The sequence below is a fragment of the Melanotaenia boesemani genome, chromosome 7, assembly GCF_017639745.1.
Source record: "Melanotaenia boesemani isolate fMelBoe1 chromosome 7, fMelBoe1.pri, whole genome shotgun sequence".
Classification (NCBI taxonomy): Eukaryota; Metazoa; Chordata; class Actinopteri; order Atheriniformes; family Melanotaeniidae; genus Melanotaenia; species Melanotaenia boesemani.
Window position 1 is genome coordinate 4,545,627 of NC_055688.1, and position 21,775 is coordinate 4,567,401.

A 21,775-nucleotide genomic window follows, 5' to 3' on the forward strand; every position below is an offset into this window, starting at 1 on the left:
GGCCACACACGCATGTTCACACGTGCATGCTCACAAACGTGCTTGTCTCTCCATCTTCTTCTGACTAGATGTTGCAAATGTTTGTGTGTTGGTACGTTTCTCTGCAGGTACGTTTGATGACTACAGTACTTTTTCATATCATCAGTATCCTATTTTCTTTATTTATCATGTAGAACTGTGGTAGTTTATATTGTTTTTTTTTTTTTGTTTGTTTTCTTCCCTCTTCCTCTGTCTCCCTGTCAGGTTCGGTACTGACATATAAAGACTAAAGAAAATAAGATTACAATAAAAATAATAAAAATATCAAGGGCAGCCATGTATGTATCATGTCTCCCTTGGTAGAGCAAATCTGTCAAGCAAAATATGGCACACAGTCCACCGTTCTGTATGTTGGGATGCTGGACAGGAGGGGGGGGGGGGGGGGGGGGGGGGGGGGGGATATTTTGAGTCCCTCTTACAAAGCGAAGTTCTCATCAGACTCAAACAGCATTCAATATTCCCTTTAAGATCTGTGTTTACGGGACAGCAGATGCACTGTGTTTGATCTGTGGACGATGAGTGTACTGGGAGATTGTGATCTGTTGGGCTCCTTCATTTTCACAGCTTCGACCTCAGATTTCTTCAAACTGTTTTATTCCTGTGACTTGGAAAGACAGAAGTCACAGAACGAAAATCAGAGGTCGATTTTCACTAAAGGTTTTCACTAAACCTGGTCATGTAACACAGCAGCACACGAGAAGCAGCTACTACATGTCTCATCGTTGTTCCGACAGTTTTAACCAGAAATCAGAGAAGGCTTGACTGCGTGCAGATCCTGCCTGATCTGCCTGCAACTGGGTCCTCACCGCCACCAACACACAACAGGGAAGCTTCCTGGTTACCGGTGAGTCATGGCTCCACTTACCTCGACATCCAGTTGTGAAAGCTGCATCAACCTGAGCCAGAAGGTGATCGAGCTGGAACAGAGAATTTCCACTCTTTACCAGATCCAGGAGGCTGAACACGAACTGGATACAATCCTCCTTGGCCAAACTAAAGCCGCGGCTACTAGTGCTCAGCTAGCCGACACAGCGCCCTATCCAGGTGATGTGTCACCGGCTCCCACCAATAGTTCATCCAGGCACACAAACACAATAGATGCCTGCTTTGCTGGTGCTCCTGCCATTAGCGAGAACCGCTGGTTCCAACTTGGCGCTAGACCCAGAGTTCCGGTCAGCTCCACTCCACTCCAGCCAGAGTCATGGACCGAGGTCGGGACCCGCAACGGCTGCAGAAGGGACCGGGCGAGCCGTCTTTCATGCTCTCCCCTCACTGACGCCGTATCCCTGGAGAACAAGTTCAACGTCCTGGATCTTGTGGATTTTCCTCCTCTGGCCGCTGGCCCTTGCCATCCTGCTGTGTCACCGGGGTCGCCATCTTGCTCCCGGAGCCGTGACGGGCAGTCCCACGCTTCTGTCAGAACTCGCCGCAGGGAGCTGCACTTTACTCCGGCTCCACAGAGAAGCAGGCCCATGGAGCAGCCGTGGACCAGCTCCCACCTGCCGGACAACCGCCCCCGCGATTCGGCTGTTTCATCGCCGTCCAGATCACACCACCGGCGCCTCGATGTGGATGTCATGGGTGGGCGAACCTCCGGCCCCCCTTGTCCCCCGGCGGATCCTCCTCACTCCACGCTCATTATCAGGGATTCCATCGTGAGGAACGTGCGGATGAGGGGGGCGCTCACCCTGTCGTTCCCTGGAGCCACTGTTTTGGACATCGCCGACAGAATCCCGGGCATCCTGAGGTCCCAGCCGCAGGCCAACAGGATCATAATCCACGTCGGCACCAACAATATCCGTAAACAGCAGTCCGAGCTGTTAAAGCTGGATTTCCTTGATCTTTTCACGTTGCTTGGACTATGTCAAGTAAATGTTTATATCTCTGGCCCCACCCCCACTTGCGGCAAAGGGGTAGGCTGCTTCAGCAGGCTGCTCAGCCTCAACACCTGGCTCTCCTCCGCCCGTAGTTCCCACAGCCTGGGTTTTATTAACAACTTTGTTTGATGCTTTCTGGGAGCGGAGGCATCTTTTTGGGGCTGACGGGCTTCACCTCAACTCGCGGGGCTGCCGTCTTCTGTCCGCCAATTTGGCATTTGGTGTACAGCACTCCTGCTCCCAGCCCACTCATTACACCAAACCCACTGCACCTGCTGACCTGTCCGTCATGGATTGATGCCCCCCTGGTCCCAGCTCCTACTTACTCAGTTCCACTTTTAACAGCAAAGCTCGCAATACTGGACTTGGACCTAACATTCCTCCAAACAGTTCATCAATTCATGTCATCATCACATTCAGAGAGCAACCACACCACCACAAACCATATCATACCGTAAACATCAATAATCTCAGGCCTCTTCCAAAATGTCAACCAGTACCTGCCTTTTCAGTTCAAATGTCACCAGTCACACTCAATATGGCACTTTTAAATATACGCTCTCTGTTAAATAAGTCATTTATTGTCAATGACCTGATTTTAGACCACAAACTAGACTGTTTGTTTTTAACTGAAACATGGTTGGGTGTGGATGCACCTGTTGTTCTAGCTGAGGCCTCCCCACCAAATTTTAACTATTCTTTTTCTATAAGAACTGGTAGGAAAGGTGGTGGCACAGCATCTTTAACCAATAACACTCTCACCACCAAACAGATTTTATTCGCTAATTCTACCACTTTTGAATATCACGCCATTGTTTTTAGCAGCCCTCCAATTTTATGTGTCACCATTTATAGACCACCCCAAAAATGTGCTGCTTTTATTAATGAGTTTTCAGAATTTTTATCAATCATACACACAACGTACAACATGATAATTTTAACCGGTGATTTTAACCTGCACATAAATAATCCTTTAGACCCTGTTTCAAAAGAATTTTTAAACATTCTTAACTATATGGATTTTACGCAACATGTCACGCAGCCGACTCACAACAGAGGACACACACTGGACTTGGTCATTACCTATGGCCTTTCTGCCAGTGTGTCCTCTGTTGTTGACTTGGCTGTCTCTGACCACTACTGTGTGTTTTTTAACATCACCGGTTTTATTCAGCGGGAGACCTCGGTGCGAACTGTGAGGAAGCGCTATCTAACCTCTGAAGTGGCTGCAAATTTTATCAAGGTTTTCAAACACTTTAACAGTAAACTGAAGACAAGCCTCGACTCTGTTGCTCCACTCACTACAAAAAAGATATACCCAAAACTTATATCTCCCTGGAGGAATGAGGAGGTCAAAAAACACAAAAGAAATTGCAGGGCGGCAGAAAGGAGATGGAGGAAAAATAAAATGACAATAAATTATCAGATATTTTGTGAGCAACTTAAAATTTACAATAACGCACTAAGGAACTCAAGAAACATGTACTTCTCAAAAATAATCAGTAAAAATAAAAATAATCCCAAGGTTCTTTTTTCCACCATCGATCACCTATGTAACCCTGATTTTAACAGCTCCCAGCGAACCCCAACAGACTCTCTCTGTGAGCAGTTTGCAGACCACTTCAGAGGTAAAATCAGTGCCATCATATGTGGTATTTTATCCAACCAGAACACGAACACATCTGAGTGCTTGCTTTTACCTGAGGAAACACTGGACAGTTTTGTTCTGGTTAATGCTGAGATCCTTGATAAAAGTTTTCTCCACAGTAAAACCCACCACATGTCTTTTAGACCCAATTCCCACTTCACTTTTTAAATCATTTTATGGATTTTTTAAAGACGAGCTTTTATGCATGATAAATTGCTCTCTTCAGATGGGCGTTTTCCCTGCGGCCTTTAAAACGGCGGTGGTGAGGCCCCTTCTGAAGAAGAGCAATTTGGATTGTAATGATTTTAATAACTATAGACCTGTATCCAACTTACCATTTTTAAGTAAAATTCTAGAAAAACTGGTTTTTATTCAGCTTAATGATTTTTTTAAATAGTAGAAATATCCTTGAGATATATCAGTCTGGATTTAGGGTGAACCACAGCACAGAGACTGCTCTCCTGAAGGTTTTAAATGATTTTAGGATTAACTGTGACTCACAGAACCTCTCAGTCTTGGTGCTACTGGATCTTAGCGCAGCATTTGACACAGTAGACCACACTATTCTTTTAAACAGACTGAAACACCCGGTGGGCCTCTCTGGTGCTGTTCACTATCTCTCAGACAGAACTTATATGGTAAGTTTGGATACATGCTCCTCTAAGATCCATAAAATGACATGTGGTGTGCCTCAAGGGTCAGTTTTAGGCCCTGTTCTTTTTAATTTGTATATGCTCCCTCTTGGCAGTGTCATCAGGAGGCATGGAGTAAACTTCCACAGTTATGCTGATGATACTCAGCTGTACATCTCCATGTCTCCTGATGACACGAGACCAATGGACGCCCTTTTCAACTGTATTTTAGATATCAAATCCTGGATGGCAGAAAACTTTTTACAGCTTAACCAGAACAAAACTGAAGTTTTAGTCATTGGTCCTGAGGCTCAGAGAGAGAAACTCTTAGCTAAATTACAGGCATCCACATTAAACCCATCATCACAAGTAAAAAACCTGGGCGTTATTTTTGACTCTGAGCTTGGTTTTATTCCACATATTAAACATGTTACTAAAATAGGATTTTATCACCTAAAAAACATAGCCAGAGTCCGTCCCATTCTCTCTCGGGCCAACACGGAGATGCTGATGCATGCTTTTATCACAAGTCGTATTGACTAATGCCCTGCTCTCTGGTCTTCCCAAAAAGAGTATTGCACCTCTACAACTCCTACAGAACTCAGCTGCTCGTGTGCTGACGAAGACCAGAGGGCGGGCCCACATTACACCGGTTTTAGAATCACTGCATTGGCTCCCCGTGTGTTTCAGGATCAATTTTAAGGTTCTCTTATTGGTTTTTAAATGTCTTAATGGTCTTGGGCCTTCTTATCTTTCAGATTTGCTTTTACCTTATGAACCCTCGCGGCCCCTGAGGTCTTCCGGTACTGGCCTCCTGACTGTACCTAAAGTCAGGACACATACTCATGGAGAGGCAGCTTTCCAGTGGTATGGTCCTCGTCTGTGGAACAGCCTGCCGGAGGAGCTCAGGGCTGCAGAGAACGTTAATGTTTTTAAGAGCAGGCTCAAGACCCACCTTTTTAATTTAGCTTTTACTTAATATTTATTCATTTTATTTTTATTTATTTTATTCCCCTAGCCTATTTATTTTTCTATGTTAACCCATTTTTATTTATTTTATGCTTTTATTCTATTTATATTATTTTTAGGTTATTTCCCCAGTGTTTCCTCGGAGGGGGCTCTCTGCACTGGGGGCTTTCATCGGCTGTGGCTGCTGTGGCTCTGTCCTGCGGGTTCTTCAGTCTGGTTGGGTGGCTCCTCTGCCTCTCAATTGGCCATGTGCCCTGGGTCGGTGTCCTGGCGGTCGTAGCCTGTGAGCGGCTCCCGGTGCAGACGGCTCCCTGTGATAGTGTTTCCTTACCAGGCTCATCTGTGCTCAACCTCACATTAGTCTTTTAATATGTGCAAGTATGTGTGTGTGTATGTGTATGTGTATGCTTGCTTGTACACAAGCGGGGAGGGAGGGGGTTGTGTATGGTGGTTGGGGTGGGGGGGGGGGCATTGTTTTAACCATGGAAAGCACTTTGTGTTGCATTTATGTATGAAAAGTGCTCTATAAATAAAGATTGATTGATTGATTGATTGATTGATTGATCTCCTGGAAATATAACAGGTGTCTTTACTGAATAAATTACATTCTCATCTGTAACTTTCTGGATTAGGTTTAACAGCGTTTCTGCCTTTCCTGTGCCTAGTTTTAGAGAGTTGCTGAGCAAAACTACTCTTTCACTGGGCTGGTCCTGGTCCTCTCTATCCTTCATTATTTCTTTAGTGGCATTAAACCCTATTATGGGTCTCTGCACAATGCCCCTGCTAACTAATACTTGGACTAATCTGACCCTGCAGATTTAGTCTTTGGACCACACAAACTAAGACTTGTCTAAACCCATCCCCGGTGAGGGATTTCTGAGCCATTAGCAGCTCTCAGGTCCAGGATCTCAGTCTCATTCAGCAGGTAGGTTTTGAGACATCCATGCTTACAGCCATCGATAGGGTCACTGAGACAATGACAGAAGTTAAATAGTGAATCTTTAAAACTCCGCTAGAGCTGGATCTGGCCCCCACTCCAAAAAACCAACAAAACCAAACACAGCTTGGAGTTTTATTATTTTTTATTTCTTTGCTGTCTCTGTATTTCTGTGTATACTGTCTAGAGATATTATGTATGAAGGATCAAATGTTCTGTATTTTTGTCTGTGTGTTTTTCATTGTTTTTTTATATTTGTAATTCATTTCTACTTGAGTTGAAACACATAATCTGGCCTATGCACACTGAGTAAAACAGTCAGGCATTTCTAGTTTGTGAACTCCTGACGTGACCCTGTGCTTCTCATCTCCATCACATAAGTTGATCAATAAGCTTATTTACCAGGACGATAAAAATTTGTCTGAGCGGAAGTTTTTTGTGTGGCAGGTTTTACACACACACACACACACACACACACACACACACACACACACACACACACGGAGATCTTGAGCTTAACTGGTCATGAACCACTCAGTATGTGTGTGCTTCAGCCACAGAAAACCATTTTATCTCATCTCTTTTGCTTTTTTATCTGTCAGAAAAGGCCTCCACACACACTAACACACACGTATAGTGTATAATTCCAGTATCAGAGGCGGTATTAGCCAGAGTGGGGCAGGTACTTAACACTGAAAGGACTGAAATCACTTCCCAGGGGAGCTTTTATACACCGTGTGAGTATGAGCGTGTGTGTGTGTGTATATGTGTGTGTGTGTGTTAGCTGGTAGATAGTAGCTATTCTTTCTGATTTCTGTGTGTGGCTTAAGCTGGAGGAAGTGCGTTGGAAGCTGTGTGGTGGCAGCAGCTCGGGCCCCCTGCGTTGATTTAATGTGGAGAATTGGCTGCAGCTGTATTGAATCAGACCGGGGCCGTATTGTTGGGCTGCTGGGGATTACACGTTTAGCAGCTTGTGATCTGGCTTCAGTTATAACGCCGCTCGCCGGGAGAAGCAGCTCTTATCAGCGAGCGGGAGCCCGGGCTCTGCCACATTCACAAGCCTCCAATACACTTTAATTGAATTTCTTTTTAGAGACAGAGAGGCTCAGACGGCTCATGGCATTCAATTTACCACCTCCCCAGTCAACGTTTAGATCCCTCACCCCTTTTCCTCCCCCAGAAAAAGGAGGCGCCTTCATGCTACAAAAGGAAACTTGCAAATACCGTATTTATCTCTGTTCCCTCTCTCTCTACCTCTCTTCCTCCGCTATCCTATCCATGTCAGTTATTATATCATTTCAATGAATACTCTCCAGGAAATGGGCTTATCTCAGTGGCAAAATATCTATTTCTTTCAGGCGTTGATTTAGTGTGTTTAAAGCCCACGGCGAGGACAGACAGACTGTCAACTGGGCGCAGCAGTAAAGCAACGATGCTATCAGCTGGGAGCTGAAATGCTGATGAATGGACAGGCCGGTGGGAAGATGGAGAGACGGAAGTAGGGGGTGGAGGAAAGGAAGAAACAGGGAAATGGGAAAGAGGATAAGCAGGGAGAAAGAAAATACAAGCAGTTTTAACAAAAGAGAGAAGATGATTGGAAAATAAAAGAGGGAAGGAGTGAAATCGTCCATATTCTAGATCTGAAAGGTGTTCCGTCCGAAGTGGCAGTAAGGCCAGCTTTTCCCCGGGAACGATCTATAAATCAGAGAGAAAAGCTGCAGTTGAGGGATGTCGTCACTGGTCATATTCATCAGGAGTCCTGAGAAAACTCACAAGTCCAGCGGGGTTTGAGTAAAGTTACAGAAGCAACACTCTTTCTGGTGACTGGTTTATTTCCACCAACATAACATTCCCAAAATGAGGAGCATCCTGTTTCAGAGTGATGCAGGAAAACTCAGATTCCTGATTATTGTTCTGTCCCAGAAATGTTCTGAAAAGCCTCCATCTGATCCAAGATGCTGCAGCGAGGGTTCTGATGAGTTTTATAACCAGAGATCATATTTTTCCAGTTTTCTCTTCTTCCTTCCTGGTCCTGGTTCAGATACAGATTTTCCTTCCCGGTCCTGCTTCAGATACAGATTTTCCTTCCTGGTCCTGGTTCAGATGCAGATTTTCCTTCCTGGTCCTGGTTCAGATACAGATTTCCCTTCCTGGTCGTGGTTCAGAAACAGATTTTCCTTCCAGGTCCTGGTTCAGATGCAGATTTTCCGTCCTGGTCCTGGTTCAGATACAGATTTTCCTTCCTGGTCCTGGTTCAGATACAGATTTCCCTTCCTGGTCGTGGTTCAGATACAGATTTCCCTTCCTGGTCGTGGTTCAGAAACAGATTTTCCTTCCAGGTCCTGGTTCAGATGCAGATTTTCCTTCCTGGTCCTGGTTCAGATACAGATTTTCCTTCCTGGTCCTGGTTCAAATACAGATTTCCCTTCCTGGTCGTGGTTCAGAAACAGATTTTCCTTCCAGGTCCTGGTTCAGATGCAGATTTTCCTTCCTGGTCCTGGTTCAGATACAGATTTTCCTTCCTGGTCCTGGTTCAGATACAGATCTTCCTTCCTGGTCCTGGTTCAGATACAGATTTTCCTTCCTGGTCCTGGTTCAGATACAGATTTTCCTTCCTGGTCCTGGTTCAAATACAGATTTCCCTTCCTGGTCCTGGTTCAGATACAGATCTTCCTTCCTGGTCCTGGTTCAGATACAGACTTTCCTTCCTGGTCCTGGTTCCACCGCAGCTCAGGATGGAGGAAGATCTGACCCAACCCGGTGGTTTATCTAGCTCATTAGGCTCAGAAGACAGTTATCAGAAATTGGACTGATGTGGATCATATGATGGATTCATTATAACTGGATCACAGTGAATTGGCTTGAATTGATTATGTCTGTAAACTAAACTGATTTTGAGAAACGGAGCAGAGAAGAAGAGCTTGGTCTCAGAAGTGACTTCCAGATCAACTTGTCTCTTCCATGTTCTTGAACTGATCAGCATTAATCCATCAATGTGAACAGGAAGTAAAGTCCTGACGTAAAACTGTTTCTATGTCTGCAGACTGAGACAACAGTCAGAGTTTTAGCTTTGCATGACCTGAGCAGAGCTGACATCTTTTAGCCATTAAAACTCCTTTAGATCTCCGGCGCACCTGAGCACTATTGATGTCCAGCTATAGCAGGTAAATAGAAACAGGAATAACTGGAAATGAAGAAAAAGTGGAAACATGGAAATAGTTTCTGTTGTGTGTTTGTTTCAATAACAATATTTTTTCTCCTGAAAGCCAAGACTTGAGAGAACGATGAGATGAGAAAAGACTTGGTCACTGTTGATCTGTGTGTTCTTTCTACAAAGTTCTGTTAGTAATAAATTCTGCTTTCTTCTTCTGGTCGGCCTTTATGCTGCTATATCTATTCATACATTCATTTTACATCATTTTACCTCCCAATCTGAAAGCTGCTACACACTGATTTATACTGGGAATAAAAGCTTTAGCTGCTACAGACTGGTGTATGTAAACAAAAAAACACCAAAAAAGAAGAAGAAGAAAAAAAAAAAAAATTAATAAGCAAAAATGTCTTGAGTTTTTAGTGTTAATGGTCCCTTTATGTAACTGTGAAGTTTGACCTGCAGGGAAGCAGCAGAAAAAAACACTCAGACCTTTGCTGTGTGTGTGTGTGTGTGTGTGTCAGGGACATTGCTGGCCAGAGACCCTTGAAGTCTAACATGGTTTAACAACACCACGGTGTCAAACCCCATGCTGCTGAGCGTGGTGCAGGCCTGCAGGTGATGTGTGTGTGGAGGGTTGTGGACTACAGCAGCTATTTTTCTTTGGTGCTGACTGGCTGAGTGGCCCTGACACTACACAAATATGCCCAACACACACACACACACGTATGCAGCCATCTCATCTGGGCAGTATAATTCCATTTGTCTGGTCCAGCAAGCAGTTGGCTAACTCCATGAATTATTACAATCCCATAAGGCATCTGGGGTGCTGCAGCACTGGGAGGCCGGTGTGTGTGTGTGTGTGTGCTTCTATTTTGCCTCCATCTTCCATTTAAGTTACCATGGAAGATGAAATACTCACACACTCCTGGACACACCCGTACACACACACTCTTCCTCTCGGCCTTATCAGGCTGTGTGTATCTTCTATCTTCAAATAATGTTTTGTCTTTTTCCTTTGTGCTATCATGCTGCTACAAATGGAAAAACGGCATCTCATTCCTCTCTCTAGGGTTTTTTAGCAGCTCGTTTTTTTAGCCACGCTCGTGATCGTGCGTGTGTGTGTGGTAGTTGCGGGTGGCGTGGTAACAGTGGCAGACAGATGGCCCTTTCTCTCTCTCTCTGACCATGTTGAACATTGCCTGGAAAGATCATCGGAGCAAAAAATGGATTTCATTTCAGCCTGTATTACAGGATTTAACGTACAGCAGGGTCTGTGTAATCTGAGGGCCCTTTGTATTATTCTGCACTGATTGAAGCCCAGTTTTTGAAGTGGTGGCAGAGTTTTTTTCTAATCTCAAGTCGCTGCAGCTTTACAGAAGAACTTCTTCTAAGTGCGGAGCTGCTTTGGTGAAAGAAGGACGAGTTTTTAAGATGAAGTGATTGCAGAGAGTCCAGAGCTGCTGTCTTCAGCCCATTGGGCCGACGCTGCTCCTGCACAAAGGACTGAACGATCAAATAAAGCCTTTACAGCCGAGGTGTGTGTGTTCATGGATCTTCAGCTAAACCGTCTTCATCGCGACTTTTACTGTCAGTATCAGGACCGAAAATATCACAAAAGACTTTTATTTCCCTAAAAAATTCCCATGACAATCCATAAGATTTTATTTACACATAAAAACAGAAATGATTAAACACAGTTTCTGCTTCCATCCGAACGATAAACATGAAGTTATTTTCCCCCTCTGGGAATCATTCCACTGAATTTTGAAGTTGTTTTCTTTTTTTTTTTTTTTTTTTCTGCTGAACATAACAGACACCAGTGGTTCCCAAACTGGGGTCCCTGACTCCCAAGGGGGCATCAGAGGAGCACCGGGGACCTGTGAAGCTTTGACTGTGCGGATCCTGTGTGATTGTTGAAGTGAAGTCCAGGCCCACACAGAGACCAGTTGGGGTGTATCTGCTGCATCTGGAGCCTGAACATTTTTTAAGAAAATAAATTGGGGTCATAAAAATCTGCTATACAACAATATTCTAAAACATATATCCTTGGTCAGGAATAAAAATCTACTTGTTAGGCCACAGCATGTGGTTTAGTGAGGACAGGGCTGGCTTAGCTACAGTAGAGAAGTTCATGTCCGTCCTGCTCATCTGGATTTATGCCTAAGAAACAGCACGCAGCAGATTATTCATCACTATACCTAGTTTAACTTTGGTTTTAAAGGACCTGAATGCAGCATTTAGCAGCATCCAGCAGCTGATAAAGACCCTCCACCAACCGTGGTTTCAGCACAGGTGGTGGGGGGTCGGAGTGTTTTCAGGGTAAACTTCAAGGTAATCCCTGCCAGCAGCCACCGTCCTCCAGAACAAGACTTTATAATTAACTTTTTATGTTAATTAATTACTAATATTTCCTTATAAAGATACAACAATGATGCAGTTTCCCTCTGGGATTATTGAAGTATTTTTCATTTTCCTTTTGCGCTTAAAGTGCAATCAAACAAATATCTACAAAATATTATATAAAATAAACTAATAAATGATTAAATAGTAAACAAAAACACTGAAAACATACTTTATATGAACTTTTTACAAACATCATTGTTGAGGTTTTCCTGAGAAAATGTTCTGAATTCTGACCTCTGCTCCTTAAAGAAAATGTATTTTACGCTTTTTCTGTATTATTCCAGCGTTTTAAACACTGGCAAATATCAATAAAATGATAGGAATAAACGTCTAATATAAAATAACATGAAAACCTCGTCATTGTGAAAATACATAAAATTTTCATTTGTTTAATCTTTATTAAACATTAAAAAAAAAAAGTCTAAGTAAAACCAAAGATGTAAAAGTGAAGCTGTAAACTGGGTTCTTGTGGAATTTTGCTGTAATTGATTGTTGTCCAGTTATTCTACTGGATTATTTTTTTTTGCGCCTCAGCGGACAGAATATTACGGTTTTTGTTTTTTTTACAGTGTGTTGTAAATCATATTTTTTTTCTTGTTCCTCTCCATCTCCGCTCTGCAGCAATGTCCAGCCTGGAGGTGGGAAGGAAGGAAGACCTTCATCTGGCTGTTGCTTTCCAGAGCTTCAGCAAGCCTCTTCCTGTGACCTGGTGGGATTCAGTGCTTCTCTTTGGTCAAACCAGCATCCTGAACCTCACGTTCACCAGAAGACCTGACCAGTGCTCCCATTGGGAGGCTCAACCCAGCTGCTGGGTCCATGACTTGTAACTCTGAATCCCAGTAGACCCTCTGGAAGCTGACCTCAACGTGATGTCCAACCCTCTCATCTCCTTCCTTCTCTGGAGGAAACATGGAGATGTTCACTGCTGTTCCTTCAACACAGAGATATTTCACACCAGTGTTTGTCAGTTAGTTTTTGTTCTGAGGAATCTTAGCTAAAAGAAAATGCTGATGTTGAAAACTTGTCCAAGAAGGCCGACTGGTCATCTGTGGGGTCTGGAAATTCCAGAACACCCAACCATCCCACAGCTGTACGCTTGACTGCTTCTGTGGTCCATCCCATCAGAACTTTCCAGTGACTACAATTAATCTGGAGGTGAGCCAGCCTGACCCACGTCTACCGGTCAGTTCAGGTTGTCAGGGGGAAATAACCTCATGCTAAACTTAGAGCTCTAAGTGATCATCAGCTGAAGTCACCGGCCAATCAGAATCTCCACCAGATATTTTCTTTCCGGGAAAATAATCCAGATGTTACCAGACAAATTTACTTTAGTTGTTTTATTAATGATTTTTCATGCAAATACCAAAGAGCATCGTCCTCTTTTCCATCAAAGAACAAAGCAACTTTTGTCCTGAACACATGATCGACTTCCAAATTCATCTCTTAGACTTTTTACATCTTTACTCACACAAGGAAGACATTTTCTATTCTATTCTATTCTATTCTATTCTATTCTATTCTATTCTAGAGTCATTTAGCAGACTCTTTTCTCCAAAGCGACTTACATCTGACAGTAAGAACAACACAACCAGGTGGGAGTGGGACAGCTGAGTCCATGTGGACCCAGCTGCTGTCGTCTCGTTCTAGAAGCATGGCTTTGTTGCTTGTTCTGCTGAAGTTAACCATATTCTCTCTTTTCTTTTTGCTTTGCCCTGAGCAGTAAACAGTGGGTGTGGCCTGCGTCACAGACCTGTAAGAGCAAAGAGAAGCAATTAAACAAAAACCAGTCTGCTGAAGTTCAGTAAGAAGCTCCACAGACCTGATTCTTCCCTCCAAACAGCTTTTAGCTCTGTTCACCATCATCAATAATTATATTGATCGGTATCTTCCCATCCCATTACATCAATAGGAAATGTGATCACAGAATTAATATAATTGGCTCGATATCAGACGCTGCACATTTAATAAAGACAAATGTCTCTACAGCAACAACCATTTACATCAGAGAGAGATCACATGATCTAGTCAGTCCATTTTTATATTAATCTATATGATAAATATAAAAATCAATGGTAAGAATCAGATAATGCGTCTTTAAAAGCAGCTTCAGATGTCCTGAGTATTGTTAGTATTATTAATAGTATTTATATTTGAAGGAAAATCAGAGCATCTCTGAAAACGTTAAAGACTACAGAGTTGGATTTCCTCCAGGTTTATCGTCACTGATCACAGATTGTATAAAAGGCATTCTGTGGGTGTTACTGAGGGTGGGGGTGGTGTTGGGTGGGTGGGTGGCTACAGCAGCCAGTGCACACATTCTTCATACACAGTAATCTTAAATTGGATCTGTTGGATGGTTTCTTTAATTATGCTGTGATCCATGAGAGAACGGCAAGGAGAAGAGAGGAGGGGGAGGAGTTATGATGCAGGTTGATGGATGTAATATCATAGAGGAGTGATCAATGATGTACTGGTGGTCTACACCTTTTAATTGGATCCCAGTTTCCTCATCCTCAGCTCCTGCAGAGTCTGAGAGTCCCATCATATTAAATAAATTAAGTTTAACCCTTAAAACTCCACCAGATCTCCCCGAGCCCTATCACTTCCATCATCATGAGCGTCCCACTTGTGGTAGTGTGTAACTCTGTGGGGTAAATGTGATGGATAGCTACCCTTTAGGTGATCTACAGAAGTTTTCTAGGTATTTCTATCCCGTCCAGAAGGTTTACACTAAATGTAGTGTTTATTCAAAGACTCTATCTGGTATCTATCATAACAGCATTGTTTATCACATTTCATCAGAAAAACATCACTATGTTGCTAAGAGACCTCTATTTAGACCTGGACATGATGATGAAGCCACTTCCTGTCAGACTTTCCACCAATCAGAGAGCTTAGATTGACTGTAACGTCCAATCAGGAGCAGCCAAAGATCAACCAGTGAGCAGAAAGTTCTATGTGTGTGTGAAAAGAAGAAAAATAATGCTCCTCTATGGCTGGAATAAAGCCAAGAAGACGTTTCTGATGCACGGTGGCGCCACAAAGCAGCTGAGCTGGAGTTGGTTTAGTGAGGATAGCAGGTAAATAGTAGCAGGAATAACTGGAAATGAGGAAAAAGTGGAAACATGGAAATAGTTTCTGTTGTGTGTTTGTTTCAATAACAATATTTTTTCTCCTGAAAGCCAAAACTTTAGAGAACGATGAGATGAGAAAAGGCTTGGTCACTGTTGATCTGTGTGTTATTTCTACAAAGTTCTGTTTCTTCTTCTGGTCGACCTTTATGCTGCTTTATCTATTCATACATTCATTTTACATCATTTTACCTCCCAATCTGACAGCTGCTACAGACTGGTTTATACTGGGATTAAAAGTTTCAGCTGCTACAGACTGCTTAATACTGGGATTAAAAGGTCCAGCTGCTACACACTGGTTTGTACTGGGATTAAAAGCTCCAGCTGCTACACACTGGTTTATACTGGGATTAAAAGCTTCAGCTGCTACACACTGGTTTATACTGGGATTAAAAGCTTCAGTTGCTACAGACTGGTTTATACTGGGATTAAAAGCTGCTACAGACTGGTTTATACTGGGATTAAAAGCTTCAGCTGCTACAGACTGGTTTATACTGGGATTGAAAGCTTCAGTTGCTACAGACTGGTTTATACTGGGATTAAAAGCTTCAGTTGCTACAGACTGGTTTATACTGGGATTAAAAGCTTCAGCTGTTACACACTGGTTTATACTGGAATTAAAAGCTGCTACACACTGGTTTATACTGGGATTAAAATCTTCAGCTGCTACAGACTGGTTTATACCAGGATTAAAAGCTCCAGCTGGTACAAACTGGTTTATACTGGGATTAAAAGCTTCAGCTGCTACACACTGGTTTATACTGGGATTAAAATCTTCAGCTGCTACAGACTGGTTAATACTGGGATTAAAAGCTTCAGCTGCTACAGACTGGTTTATACTGGGATTAAAAGCTTCAGCTGTTACACACTGGTTTATACTGGGATTAAAAGCTGCTACAGAATGGTTTATACTGGGATTAAAAGCTTCAGCTGCTACAGACTGGTTTATACCGGGATTAAAAGCTCCAGCTGGTACAAACTGGTTTATACTGGGATTAAAAGCTTCAGCTGCTACAGACTGGTTTATACTGGGATTAAAATCTTCAGCTGCTACAGACTGGTTTATACTGGGATTAAAAGCTTCAGCTGCTACAGACTGGTTTATACTGGGATTAAAAGCTTCAGCTGCTACAGACTGGTTTATACTGGGATTAAAAGCTTCAGCTGCTACAGACTGGTTTATACTGGGATTAAAAACTTCAGCTGCTACAGACTGGTTTATACTGGGATTGAAAGCTTTAGTTGCTACAGACTGGTTTATACTGGGATTAAAAGCTTCAGTTGCTACAGACTGGTTTATACTGGGATTAAAAGCTCCAGCTGCTACAGACTGGTTTATACTGGGATTAAAAGCTTCAGCTGCTACAGACTGGTTTATACTGGGATTAAAAGCTTCAGCTGCTACACACTGGTTTATACTGGGATTAAAAGCTGCTACAGACTGGTTTATACTGGGATTAAAAGCTTCAGTTGCTACAGACTGGTTTATACTGGGATTAAAAGCTTCAGTTGCTACAGACTGGTTTATACTGGGATTAAAAGCTTCAGCTGTTACACACTGGTTTAAACTGGGATTAAAAGCTTCAGTTGCTACAGACTGGTTTATACTGGGATTAAAAGCTTCAGCTGCTACAGACTGGTTTATACTGGGATTAAAGCTTCAGCTGCTACAGACTGGGTTATACTGGGATTAAAAGGGTTGAATTAGATTTGTTCAATAAAAATAAACATATTTAAACAAGAGAAGAAGTACTGGATTAATACAAAATGAAGACGCACCAACACTGAGCATGTGATGATGGTATCAGAGCCACTGAGGAGACATGTCTCCGTGGAAAAGGTCCTGAGTGGCTCCCTCACAGCAGGAGTGGCCACCATGACCTGAGGTATTATGGCCTGCTGTGACCGTCTCTGCCTTCTGCTGTCACTGGATACTGATTGACTCAAAATGTGCAGTCATGCAGGCAACACACTTTTCAGAGGGTTGCTGTTTTTAGATTTCAGTCCAACATATTTTCGTTCTGCCTTCAGCTCCCTGAAGTGTCATGCCCAGGGCCTGAACTATGAATAGGATTCAGGGCTTATCCAGGCAACTTAAGCTCAATTCAACAATGTTTAGCATCTAATCTAAAGCTAACCATGTGTAGGTCAGAGTGAAATGGGGAAGTGACTTTCAACCCTTTACCCTCTTACAAGGCACTTACATGGGCAGGGATTTGCTGCGTCCAGGGTTGTCAAAAAGTTCCTAACTTGTACATTCAAGATTCGTTTTTCCATTCTTTCCATTTAACAATGGTCACTTTTCATTTCAGCGTGAGAGTGTGAAAGGTTTTAAAGAGAAAACTCGACAGGGTAAAACTGTAGTTTTCTTTTTTTCTGCTTATTAAATCAAGAGATGAAGAAGAGCCCGAAATTCCGCCATAATGAATCTGTGATGGAAAGCTTTGCACCAGGGTATGAATGAATGAAATGTACTTTATATATCCCAGAGGGACATGAGAATGTATTAGTAGTTTATCATTTACAGTTACGTTTTTATTCCAGAGGCTGACGTCTGCTGATCTCCTGAACCGTAGTGTGTTCCAGCAGACCTGAAGAAGCTTCTGTCTGAACACAGCTGTTTCCTCATTGTGTTGTGTAGAGCGTAGCTCTCTGTACTCAGCTTCCTCTCCATCACAGATACTCCCCACCGCTGCAGAGTAATCAGAGTATTTCTGCAGATGACATGACTCAGAGTTGTGTTGGAAGTTTGAGGTGAACAGGATCAGACCCTACCTGACAGAACACACAGCACAGCTCCTGGTCCACGTGTAGTGGAGTGGGATATTTTTGGTTGTTATATTCAGCTACGTTTACACTGGTTATTTGTGGAATTATGTAGAGACATGTAAAGCTAGCTTCGGTAGCTTACATCTGCATGTCGGTACGTTAGCGTCATTTTGCTCTGGTTGACTTGATGTATAGTTTCCATGACGATGTATAAATTTTCATGAATTCCTAATATATAGCTGTTAGCAGGCTTTATTTTGCTCTTTTATTGGTGTGTTTATTGTTGTCATGGTACTGGTGAGGTTATTCCTACTTACAGTATTACAGCACCAGTACTCAGCCAGACTGAGGACTAAAACGGACTACAGGCAACACAGTGAACTGTTCTCTATGTAATTACAGTGAATGGAAACCAGTGAAATCTTGGTGTACCTGAGTAACCGGCTTCATTTAGAGTGGAAAAGCACCTTTCTCTTATTCAGCCATAGGAAGATTCAAGCATGTGCCATGTACAGCTGAGGATGCTCCAGGGTAAGAAACAGAGGCAGTAACAGTCTGACAAACATCCAAACTGAACTTAACAAATGTTTTCTCCTGTGATGCAGCTCGGGATGTTCTCTGACCACACCCTGACCAACAGGAATTTTGCTTCCCAGAGGTCTAGAGATCTGCTGATGTCCAGCTTGTGAGTTGATAGTAGTATCTGACATCCTACTCCAAAGTGATAGTTAGCTTCAATATTTGTTATGCCCTCTTTGTTCTTTGTTTTTTTTTGTTTTTTTTTTTGTTTCTTCTCAGATTGGAATGAAACATGGTGGAGTACCTAATGCAACAGAAGAGGATCCATGTTCCTCATGTTGACAGAGAAGCGCTGGGCTATCCAAGTATATCTGGTAATAGATGAGACAACCATTGAACAAACATCTCTTATAAGTGCAGCTGATGGGTGTTTCAGAATATTTTTGTCTTGTATATCAGCTACACAAAACCAGATATGAAATAATTAACTTTAATAATCATTTGTTTGTTTGTTTGGTTTTTTTATATAATTTTTCATTTTAGTAACACACATTCACACATCTTTGCACATTTTTACAAATTAAGATGCTTTGCCCTTTTGTCAATAATAGACTGAAACATGATGTGTTTTATGTTTATTTGCCATTTATAAATGCTGATTTAGGATAAAATGTATTGGGCCATTTTCACCCAATTGCTAGTAGTTTAATAACCCAAATTTTGGGTTTTCTATTTAATCCACTTTCAGGTAGCTTTAACTACACAACTGGGTCATTTTAAACCATTGTTAGGTCAACCCCATAACCTAACCGTGCTGGGTTAGGATAACCCATGGCTGGGTCGGTCCATATTTGACCCAACAGCTGGGTTGCAAAACCCAAACTGGGGGATTTTTAACCCAGCAATTTTAAGTGTGTAGGTGTTAGAACAAAGCAAGATGTTTTCCACAGCAAGTGAACTCTTTTCTGACTCAGGCTGGAGAATACTGCTGAAGAATCAAACAAAGCTGTTCTGAGCAGGTTTTCAGAACAAATCCATCCATCCATCCATCCATCCATCCATCCACCCATCCACCCATCCATCCATCCACCCATCCATCCATTTTCTATACTTAATCCAATTAAGGGTTGCAGGAAAGTTGGAGTCTATTCCAGCAATTAACAAGTGAGAGGCAGATACACCCGGGACAGGTCACCGTCCATCGCAGATATGATGACAAACAACCACTCCTAGGGAGAATTTAGAGTGACAAATTAACCTAACATTCATGTCTTTGGATGATGGAGTACCCATAGAGAACCTATGCATACATGGGAAGAACATGCAAAAACATGCACAGAGAAAGGCCACTGTTCGAACCTCCCTCCAGCCAAGGCGAACCAGCAACCTTCTTACTGTGAGGCCACAGTGCTAACCACCATACCACCGTGCAACCATGCAGTTTTCAGAACCCTGGAGCTGAAACCATCTGGACCGGCAGCCTTGCACCAGTTTCTCCAATTGCTATTTCATCTGCCTGCAGGACACAAAAACACAATGCAATTTAAATTCTTAACAAAGCTTTTCATGAACTAATTAAAGTAAAAAGGAGGGATGTCAAAATCATCCAGAAACTTTCAGGATTTTAGCTCAGTTTGAATAAACAGCTCAGTAAACACTTAAAGCCACAAAGGTCCTTACAAACATGCCTAGTTCAGACCGTGGGTGAAAGGAAGTCCTGAAATCCCAAACTTGTGTTAATGGTTGTCTAAATGAAGCTGATTCTACCACCTAATGATGTCTCTGCGATGATCAGTTAGTGCAGAGCCAGTCGGACCTATAAATGGTAATATCCATTGAACGGAGCATTAACTGTTAAGTGAACTTAATAAGTCTACCCCAGGATTAAGTTAATGTACAACTCTTTAACCAATGAGAGAGTAAGGAAGAGAGCGAGCTCAAGATAGAGTGAGAATCAAATGAATTAACAACAGACGCGAAGGATGGAGAGAGCTTGATGATAACAATCGTTAAGTTTTTATACCATTACATGGTGGAGGGCCAATTTGACCATACACAGGCTCTTATTAAAGCCTCCCGATTAGCTGCTATGGACACAATTAAGGTCTAAAGTTAAAGAGACTATTAGATGGAGAGGGCTGTTTAAGTTAAAGCTGGAAGCACTTAGCTGATAAGAGTTAATGGTGTGTTGGATTTTAGGACAATACTGACTGGGTCTGCTGGGAGAAGCTGAGTTACATGCAAGTGTGAGGATTTTTATGTCTTTTCAGTGTTGATAATTAGAACTGTATGGTTTTAAGATGGAAATGATTAGATATCAGCACATTAAAATGTGTTAGGCTTGAGAGAGATGCTCTGATTTCAGGGGTTGATTAAAGAGGGAGATATGCATTCAGGCTGGAAAACTTTTTTTCTGACGTCACTCTTAGTGGTGTGAACTAGCTATATCAATCCATGCTTCTTCTCTAACAGCCTGATGGAGTCCAAACCTCACCAAAAAGTGTTGCTTATTGCACACACACACACACACATATATATGTATATATATATATATATATATATATATATATATATATATATATATATATATATATATATATATCCCGAGGCGTTCCCAGGCCAGCTGAGAGATGTTGTCCATCCAGCGTGTCCTGGGTCTTCCCCGGGGCCTCCTCCCTGTTGGATGTGCTCGGAACACCTCACCAGGGAGGCGTCCAGGAGGCATTCTGACCAGATGCCCGAGCCACCTCATCTGGCTGCTCTCGATGTGGAGGAGCAGCGACTCTAGTCTGAGCCCCTCCCCGATCACCGAGCTTTTCACCCTATCTCTAAGGGAGAGCCCGGCCACTGTGCGGAGACCATAGGTGAGGGTAGGAACATAGTTCGACCGGTAAATCGAGAGCTTTGCCTTTTGGCTCAGCTCCTTCTTCACCACGACAGACCGATGCAGAGTCCCCATCACTGCATACGTTGCACTGATCCACCTGTCGATCTCCCGCTTCATCCTTCCCTCACTCGTGAACAAAACCCTGAGATAAGTTAACTACTCCACCTGGGGCAGGACCTCATTCCTGACCTGGAGAAAGCACTCCACCCTTTTCCGGCTGAAGACCACGGTCTCGTATTTGGAGGTGCTGATTCCCATACCAGCCGCCTCACACTCAGCTGCGAATCGCTCCAGTGAGAGCTGAGGATCACGGCCCGATGAAGCCAACAGAACCACATCATCCACAAAGAGCAGAGACCCAATCCTGAGACCACTAAACCAGATCCCCTCAACACCTTGGCTGCACCTAGAAATTCTGTCCATAAAAGTTATGAACAGAATCGGTGACAAAGGGCAGCCTTGGCAGAGTTTAACCCTCACTGGAAACGACTTTGACCAAGCTCAGGGACCAGACAGCTCGTACAAGGGAGTCCGGCACTCCATGCTCCTGGAGTACCCCCACAGGAGTTCCCGGAGGACATGGTTGAACGCCTTCTCCAAGTCCACAAGGCACATGTAGACTTGTTGAGCAAACTCCCATGCCCCCTCCAAGACCATGAAGAGCGTGTAGAGCTGGTCCACTGTTCCACAACCGAGACGAAAACCACACTGCTCCTCCTCAATCCGAGGTTCGACTATCCGGTGGCCCCTCCTCTCCAGCACCCCTGAATAAACCTTACCAGGGAGGCTGATGAGTGTAATCCCCCTGTA

The 21,775-nt window shown here is 43.1% G+C and overlaps 1 long non-coding RNA gene across 1 annotated transcript; it reads left to right on the plus strand.

The window, feature by feature from the left end:
• The first annotated feature begins 2,057 nt into the window (after window positions 1-2,057).
• On the plus strand, window positions 2,058-21,481 carry LOC121643167. Its single transcript, XR_006011051.1, has 3 exons — window positions 2,058-2,404; window positions 10,578-10,585; window positions 21,471-21,481. It is a non-coding gene; the product is annotated as an uncharacterized LOC121643167 (long non-coding RNA).
• Window positions 21,482-21,775: the final 294 nt, after the last annotated feature.